The sequence below is a fragment of the Ambystoma mexicanum genome, chromosome 7q (assembly GCF_040938575.1).
Source record: "Ambystoma mexicanum isolate Mex_15411 chromosome 7q, UKY_AmexF1_1, whole genome shotgun sequence".
Classification (NCBI taxonomy): domain Eukaryota; kingdom Metazoa; phylum Chordata; class Amphibia; order Caudata; family Ambystomatidae; genus Ambystoma; species Ambystoma mexicanum.
Window position 1 is genome coordinate 138,166,878 of NC_090941.1, and position 16,805 is coordinate 138,183,682.

A 16,805-nucleotide genomic window follows, 5' to 3' on the forward strand; every position below is an offset into this window, starting at 1 on the left:
AACATGACAAAATCGACATTCCATACTCGGGATTCCAAACTTTTTCTTATATATAGTCCAATTGCAAATGGGATCATAGGTACAAAATTGATCATAGGTACAAAATTGATTTATTCTGAAACTAAGCAGCAGGTATTCAGGAATGAACAGAATACAGTGTTTGAATATAATCTTCCCTCCCCAAACAAGAGAGAAAAAGCGTTTTTGGAACTTTGACACTTTTAAACTGACAGTTGGAAATGGCTTTGTGAAACAATGAAAAGTGTGCAAAAATCCTTAATTTGATAGAAATTCCTATGGGAGCAATACTAAACAAGTCCTAACAAACATAAGCTACAATATGAGCAACTATACACACTTAGAATCAGAATTAGAGTGTGGAAATATTTAAATGAGAAAAGACATGTGTAAACTTTTACAAAAATGTGAATTCGCGCCTACCTTTTTCTATGCGATTTGTAAGAGATTTGTAAGAGAAACAGGTGTTCTGCAATTTTGTGGATGTAGCTAAGGGTCTTAGGTTTAAGTGAGAGTTGAAATTAAGTTTCTATCTATAAAATTGAAGAAGTTATGCAAGTTTTCATGAGAGGCATTTTTGAAAATAAAGACGCAAAAATGAAAACAGAAATAAGTTCCTACAATGACAATTATGCTCTAAACTAGGGTATTCAGGCTGGTTACCAGTTTGAAACGCAGTAAGCCCTAGAGTGGTCCGCAGAAACAACCCCTGCACCTTGGTGTCCGCCTTGGAGGACTCAGTCGGATTACCCGTGGGATGATTTTAAGGGTTTGGGATTTTCACAAGACAAAAGGATTTTCAAGAAATTATCACTATCACAAGTTCTTAAATTAAAGAGAGGATGGGTTGAGATTGGGATAGGACAAGACAAATATACTATTGGTTACTATGATTCCTGTTGATACTTACAGTCCACTGTAAATTAAGATTGGACCGTCAGGGTTCTGGTCATCCGGATCGGGTCTACAGGCAGCAGGGCACTTCTGGAAGGATGGTCAGCTGGGCAGTTCTGGTCAATTGGACTGACACCTCAACTTGGATTGGATTGGCACTTCTGGTCACTGGATACTGTAGTTTGGTGGGATGGAGAGTTCAGTATGCAAGCCTTAATGGTAGCAAGCCAGACTGGATCCGAATTATTCTTTCCTGAAGTTTGGGATGGTTCAAGATGTGGGCTTAGCTGAAGAAGAGTTCTGCAATTGCTGAGGCCTGGGTTTTGTAAAGTAGTCTGGAATCAGGACAAGATGAAAAGTTCTGGAACAGGATGAAGAAGTCAGGAACAACACGCAGCGCGGAAATCAGGATGTAGTCAGGAATCAGTGTGTGACTGTGTGTTGTGAAGTTCCTATATTTATCATGCAAAGTGACATCACTAAGTTTATGGTAGGGGCAGAATTACAAACCACACCCTGACGGCTGTGATAGGTCAGAGGCACTTGCCTTTTTCTGGTTGGAAGTCAGAAAGAGCTGTCATATTTCATGATGTGATTTGGGAACTCCCACATTGATTTGAACCACAATTTAACTTTCCCACAAATGCACATTTCTATAATTATGTCCCTCAATAAAATTGGACACATAAATTACATATTTTGTGGGTTATCCTGACATCTAACTCCCATCTCAGTGAGAGCTGTCTTTGTTATTCTGTGGAATTGTGTCAATTTTAATCGAAACGGTTTGGCCTAAGAATTCCTAATTCAGTACATATCTGTGCAATTACCCCTAGAACACGGCTATACAATATTATATTTGCAGCATTAATAGTTTTGCCGCAATTTAACTTTTAATGTAACTTTGGTTTCTTATGTACTACAGGGTGTAATCACATCTTCACAGAAAGAGCATGAAATTAGATTTAGAACTACCAATTTTTAGATTTGTCTTCCTTCATGTTGCAAAGTTAAAGGTTTTCAAATATTAATCACAAATAGGCATTTAAACAACAAATGTCTGAGCAGTTTTTCTTATTTCAACTGGCAACAGCTGTCACATTCCTTTGATCAGGGTGGGGTTTCTCCTTCCTTGAGAGGGAAGTTTCCGGCCCCTTCCCTGTAGGGATCAGTATGCAGCCTGCCATTGTCCTTGGGTGAGCCACAGACTAAAGTCTGATGAGTTATTTGTTGTAAATATGCGGAAACCTCCTGCAGCAATTAAGCCTTCCTGCTCGCAGTGGAGTGTCAACCTGAAGTGTCATCTTTCCAAGGCTGGGCACTGTCAAGTCAGAATAAATATTTAATTCCAAACTGTGTTTTAACTTGAAGTTACCTAAATCTTCATTAAAACAGAGAAAATGAACACAGTTTATACGGGATTTTGACATTTAAAGAATTAAGCCTTTCACAAAAACATGCTTTAAAACCAGGCGATTTTGCACTATCTTCAGGGAAAAAGCACATTTAAACTGAGTCTTTAACATCAGATCTTCCTCTGCAGCACACACATTTTATGCACCATTATTGCTGTCCTTGAGTGCTGGGATTTGTCTGCAATCTGAATATATGTATCCAGCCCTTGCTTGGAGTTCTCTCTGTACAGCTGAAATTGTTACATGTTGCCATTTTTAGCCGCATTTCTCCCGTAGAAATGGAACCAAATGTTATTGAGCTGGTTTTTCATAAAATACATTTCTTAGCTGCTGTCAGTCAATGAGGCCCGGTTCCTCTGGTCACACTGGAGGATCTGTAATTCTTTTACTTTCAATGATTCACTGAAAAATTAATGGCTCTAGCCCCAAAACAGCACTTTGAAGGTTGTAAAGCTACCTTTTTAAAAGCCATTTTCAACTTTCAGGACAATTCTGTTGCCTTGCTTCATGTTGGAATGTGACAGCACCCACTGGCATGCTCCTGCAGTGAGATTTCTGTCTTTACCCCAACTTTGACTGTGTGTGGCAGGGTGTGCAGCCTTTTGTGGTTGTGACCCATCCGCAGTTTTGAAGATTTTTGCGCGCACAGGGGTTAGCGCATCCATTTTTGTCTGTTTCTTTCCCCATTGGTAAAGGGGTGCAGTGGGGCACATCGGCATGGGTAAATATATCCCACATTACACAGTTAAAAAACAGTTTTAGAATATCAGTAGTGTAATTGAGAATGTCCATGTTCCTTGGTTACAATGGAAAACTTGTTTTAGTTGGAGGAACAGGGTAAACGGACGTTACAGGTGAGGAAGGTAGGCAGATAACACTAGGAAAACAGTTTGGTGTTCAGTATTTTACAGAATGATGTGTATGAAGTTTTGTTTCTGAGCGTTGTGGGGAGAGCGTTCCAGTTTTTGGGTGCCTTGGTGGTGGAAGCTAGAACCTCCTGCTTTAGCTCTTTTGAAGGGTGGTACATATATCTGATTGGCGAGGTGCAACCTAATGGGTCTGGAGGATGTGATAGGGGTGTTCATTTCCGATAGGTAAGGTGGGGCATTGTTTGAGGGGCACTTGTTTGTGATGGCAAGGGTTTTGAAAAGGATGCGCTGTTTGACCGGCAGCCAGTGGGCCTCTCTCCTAGCCTGGGAGATATGTTCCCTTTTGGGGATGCTCAGTGCCCCCAGGAGGGTGTTGTTCTGTTTGACTTGTAGTTTGTTAATGTTTTTGGAGGAAGTACGTAGGAAGAGGGCATTTCAGTAGTCAAGTTTGGTGCAGACTGTGGCCCTGGCAATGGTGAGGCAGGTCTTGGTTGATAGAAACGGTTTGAAGGCGTTGATAATTTTAGTGGTGAATGCAGCTGAGGAAGTGATAGCATTGACCTGGCGTGTCATGGACAGGGAGGAATCAAGGTATACCCCTAGTGTTTTAACTGATGGAGATACAGTGATAGGTGTATTGTCAATGTGGAAGGTAGAGTATTGACGGGAGAGTTCATTGAGAGTCTTTTTGGTGCCTACCAGGAGGATCTCGGTTTTATCTCTATTGAGACAAAGACAGTTTGCTGCCATCCATGTTTGTATGGCTGCGTAGATTTCAGTTAGGGCTTTGGCATCTTGTTCATAGGAGCCGGTTAGTGGTAGAAGGACTTGCGTATCGTCGGCATAGTTGGTGTAGGCTATGCCGCGATGATCCAGAAGATATTGTAGAGGGTGGGTGCCGTGCATGAGCCCTGAGGGACTCCACAGTGAATGGTGGTGGGTGCGGCACAGGCAGAGTCTGAGAATACCCTCATAAGTCTCCCTTTGAGGAAGGACTCTATCCAAGCTATGGCCGGTGGGGAAAAGTGGGCGTCATTTTTGAGTTGTTTACAAAGAGTATCATGGTTGACAAGATCAAAGGCAGCGGACAGATCCAACAGTAGTAGAAGTGCTGGTTTGCCTTTATCGATAATGTCGCCAAGTTGTATATTAAGATCCAGTAAGGCAGATTCTGTCCCATGACCTGGGCGGAATCCCGATTGCCTTTTACCTAGGATGTTATTCTCTTCCAGGAATTGCTGGATTTGAGTATAAGAAATCTTGTCAAAATTTTAAGCAGGAACGAGGCAGTGGTGATGGGTCTGTAGTTCATGGCCATCTCAGGGTCTAGCAAACATGTTTTAGAAGTGAGCAGACCCAGGCTTCTTTTAGGCTGTCAGGGACTGAGTTGGAGTTGAATGAGGCATTGATGAAAGTTTTGAGGAAGGGTGCTAGCGTTTCAGCACATTCTTTGACCAGTTTTTCTGGGCAGGCATTGCCTTTGCAGTTGGAAGGTTTGATTTTCCTCATTACGTCGAGTACTTCGGACTCAGTTACTTCTCTGAATGATAATAGTTTTTTGTGGTTGGCATCTTTATTTTCCATATGGGATGCTGTCATGATATTCATGGAGAGGTTGTTGTGGTGAGCATTGATCTTATTCTGCACGAGTTCATGTTTTGTTATGAGGGCTGTTTGTACACTGGTACACCAAGCTTTGGCTTTAATGATATCTTGTGCGTTGGTAACTGGTGTGGACAGCTCCTTGAAGATGGCAAAGGGTTCTTTGGATTCGGAAGTGGAATTGGAGATCCTATCGATATAGGATAGTGATTTTGCTGCGAGTATGGCTTTCTTGTATTGTGCGGCCAGAGTTTTATAGGCAATTAGCATAGAGTCCTGTGGGGATCCTTGCCATTTGCTCAGGGCTTTGCGCTTAAGGGTACGCAGTTCTTTGGAGAACCATGAATTGCACTGTTTTATTTTCTTTGCTTTTTTATTCTCTAGAGGGGCGATGGTGTCCAAAGCTGTTTTAAGTGTTGTGTTGTAGATTTCGGCCAACTCTGCAGGCTTTATTGATGAAGGGTGATTAAGCACTTGTATGTCTAAGAAGGGGAGGATCCTGTCTTTGGGGAGGTTCCATGCACTTGTGGATAGGGCAGGTGGGACTGGGCAGTGCTTTTTTGTGGTGTTGGTTGTAGTAGGGATGAAGAAGTGTATGAGGAGGTGGTCAGTCCATGGGGTGGGGGTACTGGAGCTGATGTCAACACCGCAATTGTGGTCTGCTACCAAGTCTAGGGTGCGCCCTTTGCAGTGGGTGGGGGAGAGGATTTTTTGGTGGAAGCCTATTTCCTGAAGGGCTTTGGCTAGTGCTCTGGATTGTGTATCTTTCTGGTCATTGCAGCAGAAATTGAAATCTGCAAAAAGAATAGATTTGGATGTTGGTTTCAGATTCTCGCCTAGGAGATGGATAAGGTTGTCATGGAAGTCAGCCACAGGTCCAGGAGGACGGTAGGCTAAGTGAATGGCAAAAGTGGTGCTGGGCAGGATGGAGATTTTAACTGTGAGGGACTCTATGTACTCACCAAGGAGTGAAGGGGTTTGCCTTGCTGCTATGCTGTGTTCGAGTATGAGGGCTACTCCCCCGCCTTTAGCAGTAGGTCTGTCTGGGAGTGATCTGGCATTAATCTGTGTACACTGCAGAGGCACCAGATAGAGTTTGTTTTTACTTTTGTCAGGTTGTATGGTGGTATTGGCTTTGGTGGCCATGGGCAGTGCCGGTGTAGAGGCTTTCATAGTATTAGACGGAACTGTTTTCATTATGTTTGCGTGGGGTGACGGTGGTGGGTTGGTAATAGAGGCCGTGATAGTCTGGGCATAGCGAGAGCGCTGGCCTAGGAGTGTATTTCTAGTGCCGACAGATCTTGGGCATTTCCATGGTTGGCAGGAGTTAGAGTGGTTTAGAGGTCGGTGGAGCATGGCAACTGAGGAGTTGTGGTGGTGCACAGTGCTGCAGTGAAAGGCATCATTAGGGTGAGTGGGTTTGGAGGAGGGTAGGAAGGGGGTGGGTGGGATGTCAGTAGTGTTTGGAGGTGGTTGGTCACCCAGCACGATGTGATTGGGTGTGGGCTGTTGACTAGTGTAGGTGTTCGCAGGGTGTCAGTACATATAATGCAGTCAGCCAGTATAAATAACACAGGGCGCATTAGTGCCTGTGGTTCAGGTTGGCAATATGAATGGCACGGGTACAAAAATGCAGATAATGCAGGTAGGCAATATGAATATCACGGGGTACATCAATGCAGATAATGCAGGCAGGCACCTGATGATGATGATCTATATTTTTGTTGCAACATGTTTATTTACTGCTGGTCCAGATTCTGGGGTCTCCCAATTAGCTATGACCTTCATTTGAAGGGTTGTGTGAAAAGGTGTATTGGATCTTTCTGGAGACCCTGGCTCAGAATATCTGTCATATCATCTTGTTTGTTTATGGCTGAATTTCTGTTCCAGCCCATGAACTCTACAACCCTATTCATAATGTTCCTGTATGCTGAATCAGCATGATCAGTTGGGTCAGGTCTGACGAACTCCAATTCAAGCGAAGTGTCTATGCCACTAGCTGATTGGAGAGTCATAGAGATTCTCTCCTCAGGAGCATTCTTTGTTCCATACTTCAACCCAAATGGAAGCCATAGACTTGAAAACATATTTTCTTGGTAAATGGGTATAAAACTTACTTGAGGGTTGAGGCCATGAAGGCGTTGGCATAGATTTCACTAATGGCGTTGATGATGCTATAGGAATCTATTTTGTACTCGATAAACTCGAAGGTGCCTTTGACAAAGGCGTTGAGAATGGTGTCAACGGAACCTTCAACACAGGTGCCGACGAAACCTTTGACACTGGTGTCGACAAAATTTTTGACACTGGTGTCGATGAAGGTTTGGAACCTGATGCCAGTTTGTCTGACATTGCCTTCGATTTATGTACCGATAGGCTCGACTTGCTCTTTTTCTTAGGTACGGGAGAAGGTTCTCTAGACGGTACCCTTGACGATTTCTCGACGGATTTTGAGCATTTAGTAGTCTCCGACCTTACTCTGACATCCGAGCGATGAGCTGGGGCATGGTCTTTGCGTGACTTCTGAGGGGGACGGGCCGCATTCTCGAAGATTTGCGTCATTGAGGCTCTGAAGGCCTCCCGTTTCTTAGGGGAATCATGTTTAGTTGGACAAGTAATAACCCCTGTGGAGGAAGAAGACGAAGAAGAAGAGGGAGATCGGTGACGTCTCTTCTTCGCCTTCTTCAAAGATGACGAAGATTTTCTTGATCATCTACTCGATCGAGACTTCGACTTACGCCGGGACGAGTCCTTAGACTCCCTGGAGTCTTTAATTCTCTTCGAAGAGGCCTTCGAAGTTTACCTCTCCACTGCCAATTTACCTCGTCGTTCCTTGAGAGCTTTAGGTGTCATGGCCTGACAGGACCCGCATTCCCGATGGTCGGGACTTAGGCACCATAGGCACACTCGATGAGGATCAGTGATCGACATCTTCTTCCCGCAATGCTGGCATTTTTTTAAACCAGTTTTAGCGGTAGAAGGATTCGAAGATGAAGACATCTTGATGAAAGACTGAAGCGTCGTTTTCAAGCACACGAAGTGACAGCTTTCGGAAAAACTGAACTGAAGCAAACGGGCGCGGCTCCAGCTATTTGTACTACAGATGACGTTGATGCTTTACAGCAACCTTTGAGGGACATTGACGTCATGCCATCGAGCACAGCGCCCTCTGGTTTGGACATTTTTTTTCCGAAGCAGCAAAGCTGATGATATGAAAATATCAAAGATGAGGAATATGTGGGAGGGCACAATCCATTAGAAACTGAAGCCCATAGTGTAGCAGGGGATGAAATGCATGATTATTTGACAAATATGACCGCTAGTGTTTATTTTATTTCCCAACAGATCAAAAATCAGTGGGAAGGGTCGAAGAAGATTGAAGAAAACAACCAAACAATCAATTCAATAGAATTTATGAAGTTACTTAGTTTGTACCTAGAGGATCAAATTCTTGTAGAGAGTTTAGTTTGCACTTGCAATAAGCCCCTCTTTGAAGGACCGTACCTAGTAGAGGGGGTCACCCCCAGTGCAGTGAAGCTCCAAGGAAGACGAGCTTGGCTGCATCTGAATGACGTAAAGCCTTACAAAAGGAGAGAACCTTACACCTCCGGTACCAGTTGACAGTGAAGCAAGAGAAGAAGTTCCATGAATGTTGATGATATCGGCTACCAAGAACCAACAAGAACAGTTTAAATAAGGACAATTCGAACTTTTGATTGTTCCCAAGTTTAAATAAAGGGAAACAAACTTTGCGGTGTTCATAAAAACTATTCCTGATCGGTTAAAGAGACAATACTTTGAAAAACCAAAAAGCAGAAGAGCCCACAACACTTTATGTTGCTTATAACGTTACACAAATTCTTGTATGTGGTTTCACTTACATACTTCAATCTTATCCAGCTATGGTTAGACAAAACACGGACATTGTCACCTTTTTGGGAAATCCTAAAACAGCCCCTATTATTCAAAGGATAATTATTACAATAATATTACAGTTTCTGTTATATAAAAAAGTGTGATTATGAAAAGTAACAGGAATTACACGTTAATAAAAGGGTATCGGAATTTTCCAGTTTGTGAAAGACACATTGGTAGCAAGAAGACCTATTGATACACAGAATGCAGTGAGACGTATAAACACTTTTGCAATCTTTCTTGTGGCTACGTTTTGTACAATGTGCAGTTTTATTTCCTTATTATAGCATTTCGCCAAATGAAGTTTTATAATACAGATGGAACGTTTAGCCATGAGACATTTATTTCAATCTCGTACAAAAGTGATATTTTCCCTGATATTCTGAAGCAAATTATTTGATTGAAGAGGGATGCAAAAGAAGGTCATGAGGATATAAATACATATCTTGGTAATGAAGCACATTTAAAGAATAACATGTGGTATCAGCACATGAAGGAAGTGGGGAGAAGAATGTCAGATGAATGCTGCTATGTGTGTTCTCTCATCCCTTATGCCATGAGCTTAGTCAGAGCATTGATAGCAAGAGAAATACCTACACATGATGAAAAGTGTCTCAGTCATCTAGCAACATGCATGACAAGAGGACAATTCGAAGGAAAGTGGGTAACCCTACGATGGAGGGTAAAAATAACGTTCCCATATGAAGATGCTTACATACAAACCAATGCTCCTGTACTCATTCAGTGGTATGACTGGAGAACAGATTAGGAATGTCGAACAAAAGAGACTGAATTGTGGAGACCCCAGGATTGCCAGGATGCTGGCAGAGACCTCAGCTATTGGTATATGGACGAGTAGCCACCAGTACAGGATGGGAAGAAGGAATGTTGGGATGCAGTGCACACTTATTGATGAAAGCACATTATAGGTAGTGTAAATAGTGAATGATGAATGCCTCAAGGAATAGGCCAAGTATTCAAAAGTATTAACATGGGTTGAAAATGAAGCAGGCCCTGTGTCCATACTGGCAATGAAGAATACAACACTGTTTCAGAAACTGTGGTCCGACCAAAGTTGGAGAAAATAAAGAATGCAAGCAAATAATCAATGTGCCAGGAATTAATGGAGGAACTGCCGTACTAATGGAACACTATTGGGCCTGTGGATTCAAGTCTTATATGAAGCTGCCTAAAAATGGGGGCGTAATATGCTCCATTGTGATCATACATGACGGAAGGAGTGTGGCGAGAGTGTGCCTTTGGTGCATTCGATGGCGTGGTGCACTCGACTGCTATGAACATTACTAGGCCGAATAAATTGTGACGTGCGAGAAGTTCGGTCAGAAAATATAGGCAATCCTTTTGTGAAACCACTGTCAAGGAGTCCCCCCCCTTCTCACCTGGGTCCGTTCTTTGCTGGAGTCCTTGGTCGCTGCCTTCTGGCGGACGGACCTGGTTTTGAACAAGGCTGCCCGAGTCTCTTCCAACTCCAGAGTGCGTTCAGTTTCCGGGACGCGTGTCCAGGAATCCGGGGAACTAGGAAAGGTGCAACTAGCACACGAGTCCAGGAAATAAGAGGAAAGGAAGGGGCAAGGAACGGGTAGATAGACAGGTACAAGGAAACAATACCGCGAGCTATGGGACACACGTCGGATCGTTACTTTGCAATAGCATTGAGACGCGCAGAGCCGCGGAAGGCGTGGTCTATTAATAGAAAACGTTCCGTCCAGCGTGTGGAGCGAGAAAGGGTTTTCACGCTGGACGACCATGTTGGGAGATTTATGGAGTGCAAGCCCCTTTGTGACAAGGACCAGGAAGTCCAAAAGGGACGTGTTCTATAGTTCATGACAGCATGCCTCCTCTGAAGACGCTTTCCTCCAGGTTTGCCCGGGTGTATAAGGTGAAATCTGAGCAACCGAGGGGCCTTGATATTAGAAATAGGTTCCCAGGTTCTTTCACTAGGAGGGTATCCTTTCCATTCAACCAGGTATTGAAGCTGGCCCCGTTTATACCTGGAATCGCAAATCCAGGATACCTCATATTCCAGTTGGTTGTCGACCAGCAGAGGAGGAGGTCTACAGGATTTACGGGAGGATGGAATGTAGGGTTTCAATAAAGAGGTATGAAAAATTGGATGAATTTTCTTCCAGGAGTCTGGTAGTTTGATCCGGTATGAGACGGGGTTAATAATTTCCTTGATGGGAAATGGACCATAGTATCGGGGGGCCAATTTGTTTGGTCTTAGATGTCGGGGTAGTAATTTTGATGACAACCATATTTGCTCACCGACTGCATAGGAGGGGCCTGGTCTTCTTTTGGAATCCGCATATCTCTTGGTCTGCGATCTGGCCTTCTCTAAGTATTCCTTGGCCTCCTGGTGTATGTTGACGAGGGTTTTGATCCAGGAGTCAACAGTAGGTACCGGTGTAGAATGAGGAAGAACAGAGGGTAAAACCGATGGATGGAACCCTTAACTACAATAAAAAGGACTAGTTTTGAGCGCTGAATGTTCGGAGTTGTTGTAGGCGAATTCAGCAACAGGTATCGGGAGTGACCAGTCATCCTGGACATTGGTGGCGAAACATCGAAGATACTGTTCCAGGGTCTGATTCGCATGTTCTGTGGCTCCGTTGGTTTGGGGTGATACCCTGAAGAGAGGGCACGTTGAATTCCCAGAATTCAACAGAGATGTTTCCAGAATTGTGAGACGTATTGAGGTCCTCTATCAGATATGATCTTGGAAGGAAGTCCGTGCAGGCGGAATATGTTTTCCCGAAAGATTCCAGCTAGTTCGGAGGAGGATGGTAGTTTACTGAGGGGAGTAAAATGAGCCATATGAGTGAACAAGTCTATGGTAACCATGATAGTAATGTATCCTCGAGATGGTGGTAGTTCCACAATGAAGTCTGTAGCGATGAATTCCCATGGCCTAGTTGGCAGTGTTGGTTGCAATAGAAGACCCGCTGGTCCCTTGTTATCATGCTTATTTTGAGCACAGAAAACGCAAGCTTGGACGTAGTGCTGTACGTCAGTCTTCATCTTAGGCCGCCAGAACTGTCTCTGTATAAAACGGAGGGTATTGGTGATGCCACGATGCCCGGAGTGAAGTGTGTCATGACAGAGGTTTATTATTTTCTGTTGTAATTTCTGTGTAGGAATGAGCAGTGCATTGTCCTTGTGTAAATATCCTTACTTGGCTCTTAGAATCCATTGATTTTTCCTTGACAAATCCTTCCATAACTCAGAGTATTGGGTTTGCGCTCGGATTTCTTCCAGGAGGTTGACTGCTTGAGCTACGAAGAACGGGGGGGGGAACATTTTAGGATATGCCTTATCTTCAGTGGTTACGTAGTCAGGACGTCGAGACAAGGCATCAGCAATCAGATTTTGTGATCCAGGGACATGAGTGATGTGGAACTGGTACTGGGCAAAAAAGTAGGCCCAACATGCCTGACGACTATTTCTACATTCCAATGACTGTAGAATCTGAAGATTCAGATGGTCCGTACGGACTTGGACTGGATGTCTAGCTCCCAGAAGTAGATGCCGCCATTCAGTGAAGGCTTGGCGGATGGCTAACAATTCCTTTTCCAGGACAGAGTAGTGTGTTTCACTCGGAGTCAGGGTTCGTGAAAGATAAGCAATGGGGTGTTCCAGCTTATCTTCTAATTTCTGTTTCAACACTGCTCCTATGGCCTAATTAGAGGCATCCGTTTCCAATAGTAATGGTCGGCTTATGTTGGGTTGGGCTAAGATAGGAGCTTGTGTAAACTCGGTCTTCAAATGCTGGAACGCTGTGTCTTGCTGTGTGGACCAGATAAATGGGTTATCCGTCTTTAAGAGAGCAACGATCGGTTGAACAATCTAGGAAAAGGTGGATATGAACTTTCGGTAGAAATTGGCAAGTCCCAGGAAGGATTGAACTTGTTTCACGGACGTGGGAGCAGGCCATGCCAGAATGGCCTTTACCTTTGAAGGGTCCATACCAATTCCCTCTGGGCTAAGGATAAATCCTAGGTAGTGAACAGAGGTAACATGAAACAAGCATTTTTCGGGTTTGGCCAAGAGTTGTTGTTCACGGAGTCTTTGTAGAACTGCCTTTACGTGTTCTTCATGCTTTTGAGGGTCTTTGGAAAAGATCAATATGTCATCCAGATATACAATGACGAAGAGGAACAACATGTCAGAGAACACCCTATCCATAAAACGTTGGAAGACTGCCGGGGCATTAGCTAGTCCAAAGGGCATGACCAGGTATTCGTAATGGCCAAAGGGTGTTCTAAAGGTGGTTTTCCACTCGTCTCCTTCCCGGATACGGATCAAATGATACGCACCCCGGAGATCCAACTTGGTGAATATTACCGCACCTCTTACGGCTTCAGGGATATCTGAAATCAAGGGTAGTGGGTATCAGTCTTTGAGGGTGCATTGATTTAGGCCACGATAATCGAGGCAGGGTCTGAGTTCCTGGGTATCCTTTTTGGGAACAAAGAATAACGAAGCACCTGCTGGAGATTTTGAAGGTCTTATGGTGCCATTTTCAAGGTTGGTATCCAGGTACTCTTTGAGGGCCTTTTTCTCGGGTTCAGAAAGGATGACCATCCTGCCGAAGGGAATCACTGCTGAGGGTTCCGTTTCTATTGCGCAGTCTTCAGGCCTGTGTGGGGGTAAGGCCTGGACTATGGCAGTCGAAAACACATCAGCATAACCTTGGTAGGCCTCAGGGACTTGTATGATATTGGAAACCACGAGTGGTGTTTCTTGGTCTTTATGCGGTTCCTTAGGGGGTGTTAATGAAGGATCCAGGAAAAGGCAGTGAGACATACAAAACTCTGAGTCTAGGAATAGTGATCCTGCTGTCCAGTTGATATACGGATTATGTTTTTGTAACCAGGGCATACCCAATACCATGGGGTAGTGGGCTGACTTAATGATGTCGAACCTAATCAGCTCTTGATGGTGATTTATTGAGAGCTGGATCGCCTTGGTCTGCAGGCTTGTGGGCCCTGAAGAGAGGGGTCTTCCGTCGATGGCTTCCACAGGCTGCAAGGTACTTTGTGTCTCGTATGGAATCTGGTGACTAGCAACCCAATCATGATCAATGAAGATCCCCATTGCTCCGCAGTCTACCCAGGCCAAAATGGGATAGGTCTTGCTCTTGGAGGGTGATAGAAATGCCTGTAGTATGACCAATTTGTTTTGTCCAGGAGAGTTCAAGGATGGAATTGATGTGGAGCAAACATCTCTCTCCCGAAGCTCTGCTCCATCTAGGATCGGGAGCTGGTGTTTCCCGAACGCCGAGGGGGGCTAGAGGACATTCCCTAACCAAAATGTTTGTCCGAAGCACAATACATACACAAGCCCGTATGAATCCTTCCCATCCTTTCTTGCGGGGATATGGGTCCACGGAAGGCCCTACCTGCATGGGTTCTGGTTCTGTGACTGAGCCTGGGTTTGTGTCCGTTCTGACGGTGCTCTCAAAGGACACCTTGGAAGGATTTCCCCTGGATTTTTTCTTTTTAGCCTTTCTTTCTTGGATACGGAAGTCTATTTGCATGGCAAGGTCCATTAGTGCCTGGAATTAGTTTGGTCGAGCCACTCTGGCCAACTCATCCTTAATCTCATCATTCAGTCCTCTCCTGAATAGGGTGAAACTCGCCTCAGAGGACCAATCAGCTTCCTTGGCCAATTGTTTGAATCGGGTCACATAAGTGAGCATATCCTGGGAACCCTGCTGAAAGTCTAACAGACGTTCCTGGGCACTAAAGACCTGCTCAGGGTGATCAAACATGTTTTTAAGGGCCTGTGTGAACCCATCATAGTCATCTAGGAGACCATCTCCAGAGTTAACGAGGGGTGTAGCCCAGGTTAAGGCATTACCGGAAAGGTGGGAAATTATGAACCCCACCTTAGCCCTGGGAGTCGAAAAGTAATAAGGCTTAAATGTAAAGTGGACCAAACATGAATCCAGGAATCCACGAAGGGTTTTTACGGACCCATCGCATTTGTCAACAATGCCGCCCAACAAGACGCTTTCTTTTGTGGCCGAATCCCGGGATAGGACCAATTGTTTGAGTGTGGCGCTTCCGCTTTTAGATTTTGGACCTCGGTTGATAGTTCTTGCATGCCACGCATCAGGTCCTGAACAGCGGCTTCCATGTCGCTATCGAGTTTGGTCGGGTGGCGTCTCAAACTGTCAAGGAGTTCCCCCCTTCTCACCTGGGTCCGTTCTTTGCTGGAGTTCTTGGTCGCTGCCTTCTTGCGGACGGACCTGGTTTTGAACAAGGCTGCCCGAGTCTCTTCCGACTCCAGAGTGCGTTCAGTTTCCGGGATGCGGGTCCAGGAATCCGGGGAACTAGGAAAAGTGCAACTAGCACACAAATCCAGGAAATAGGAGGAAAGGAAGGGGCAAGGAACGGGTAGATAGACAGGTACAAGGAAACAATACCACAAGCTTCGGGACACGCGTCGGATCTCTACTTTGCAATAGCATTGAGACGCGCGGAGCCGCGGTCTAGTAATAGAATACGTTACGTCCAGCGCGTGGAGCGAGAAAGGGTTTTCACACTGGACGACCATGTTGGGAGTATTATGGAGTGCAAGCCCCGTTATGACAAGGACCAGGAAGTCCAAAAAGGATGTGTTCTGCAGTTCATGACAACCACTGCTTCTTCCTTTGTTCAAAAGTGTATTTCTGGAACTGCTTATACTACGCTGTCAACACGGCAGACTTGAAATAACACTGTCCATAAAACGATCTGTTATTTTGTGTTTTTTACACATAGTGAATCGGGAGGAGTGACCTACGACACACCCTGCTAACGATGTCGGAAAAGTCCTTGAATAAACATACCTATAACCTCAGAACCAACAAACCCTATGTGAAAGAGCAAGGGTACAAAAAGGTGGGCAATACTGATGGCCAAAATGACTGGATACTCTGCCCAAACAATCTCTAGTGGATAGAGAGGTTATTGCAGCGGCCACTGTAGCCACTGAACAAATAACCAAGTATTTCAAACCTAGTACTGCTGTGAAAACTCTAACAACAACTTCGGCAATTATATTAAAGTATGTATGTATTAAAGTAACAAGAATGGCACATCTTAAACCTTTCTAGACCTTCCACTAAACAAGCAATTATAAACCACATTCCAGAGAAAACATGGATTGCCTTCATTGGAGATAAAATGAAAGCACATGATGTTATAGATGTGACACCCAATTTCAAATGTCTAAATTGGCCGATGTCCTTTGATTTGTCCGAGATGATAACCTGTTTAAAAAAGATAAAAAATTCCAGAGCACCTGGACCGAATGGTCTCTCATCAGCAAGCAGTACTCAATGGCGACTATGAATTATGGGACAACATATTGTGTAACATGTTCATGAAGGTGTGCCGTGATAGAAGTATTCCTATGTCGTGGAAGAAAGTAATTTATGTTCCTATGTTTAAAAATGGAAACCGTCTAGCCCCTGAAAATTACTAATTACTCTCAATGCTTGACTCTACCGGCAAAGTTTTGCCGGATTTGTTTTGAAACACTTGCAAACATGGGTAACTGAGAATCATATTCTGGATACTTTCCAGGCAGGCTTTCATCAGAGTTCATCAACAACCCATAACATTAGATTATTGGATACGGTCATAGAACGTGCAAGAACCAAAAATAATCCTTCGGTTTATATTACCTACATAGATTTCCGAGCAACTTTCGACCAGGTTAATCGTGTGTTGCCTTGGAGGAAACTGAGGGCACTTGGTTGCCATGAATGGATACTGCAAATCTTAGCTGCATTACACACAGATAACACTGCACAGATTCGACTCAATGATTCTGTTCTACTTTCGGGTGACATACAAATAGGAAGAGGGGTGAATCAAGGCTACATATTGGCAGCCTTACTTTTCAAGCTCTACATAGCAGATCTCCCGGCTCTGATGGCTCATAGTCCAAAGTGTCCCCGCCCGAATTGGCCAATGTGTTGCTGTTGCTATGCTTTAAGCTGACTTGGTCATTTGCGACCATTTACTTGCAGGCATGAAATCTATGTTAAATGCTTTGGCGAGTTATGTCAAAGCTCATGTGT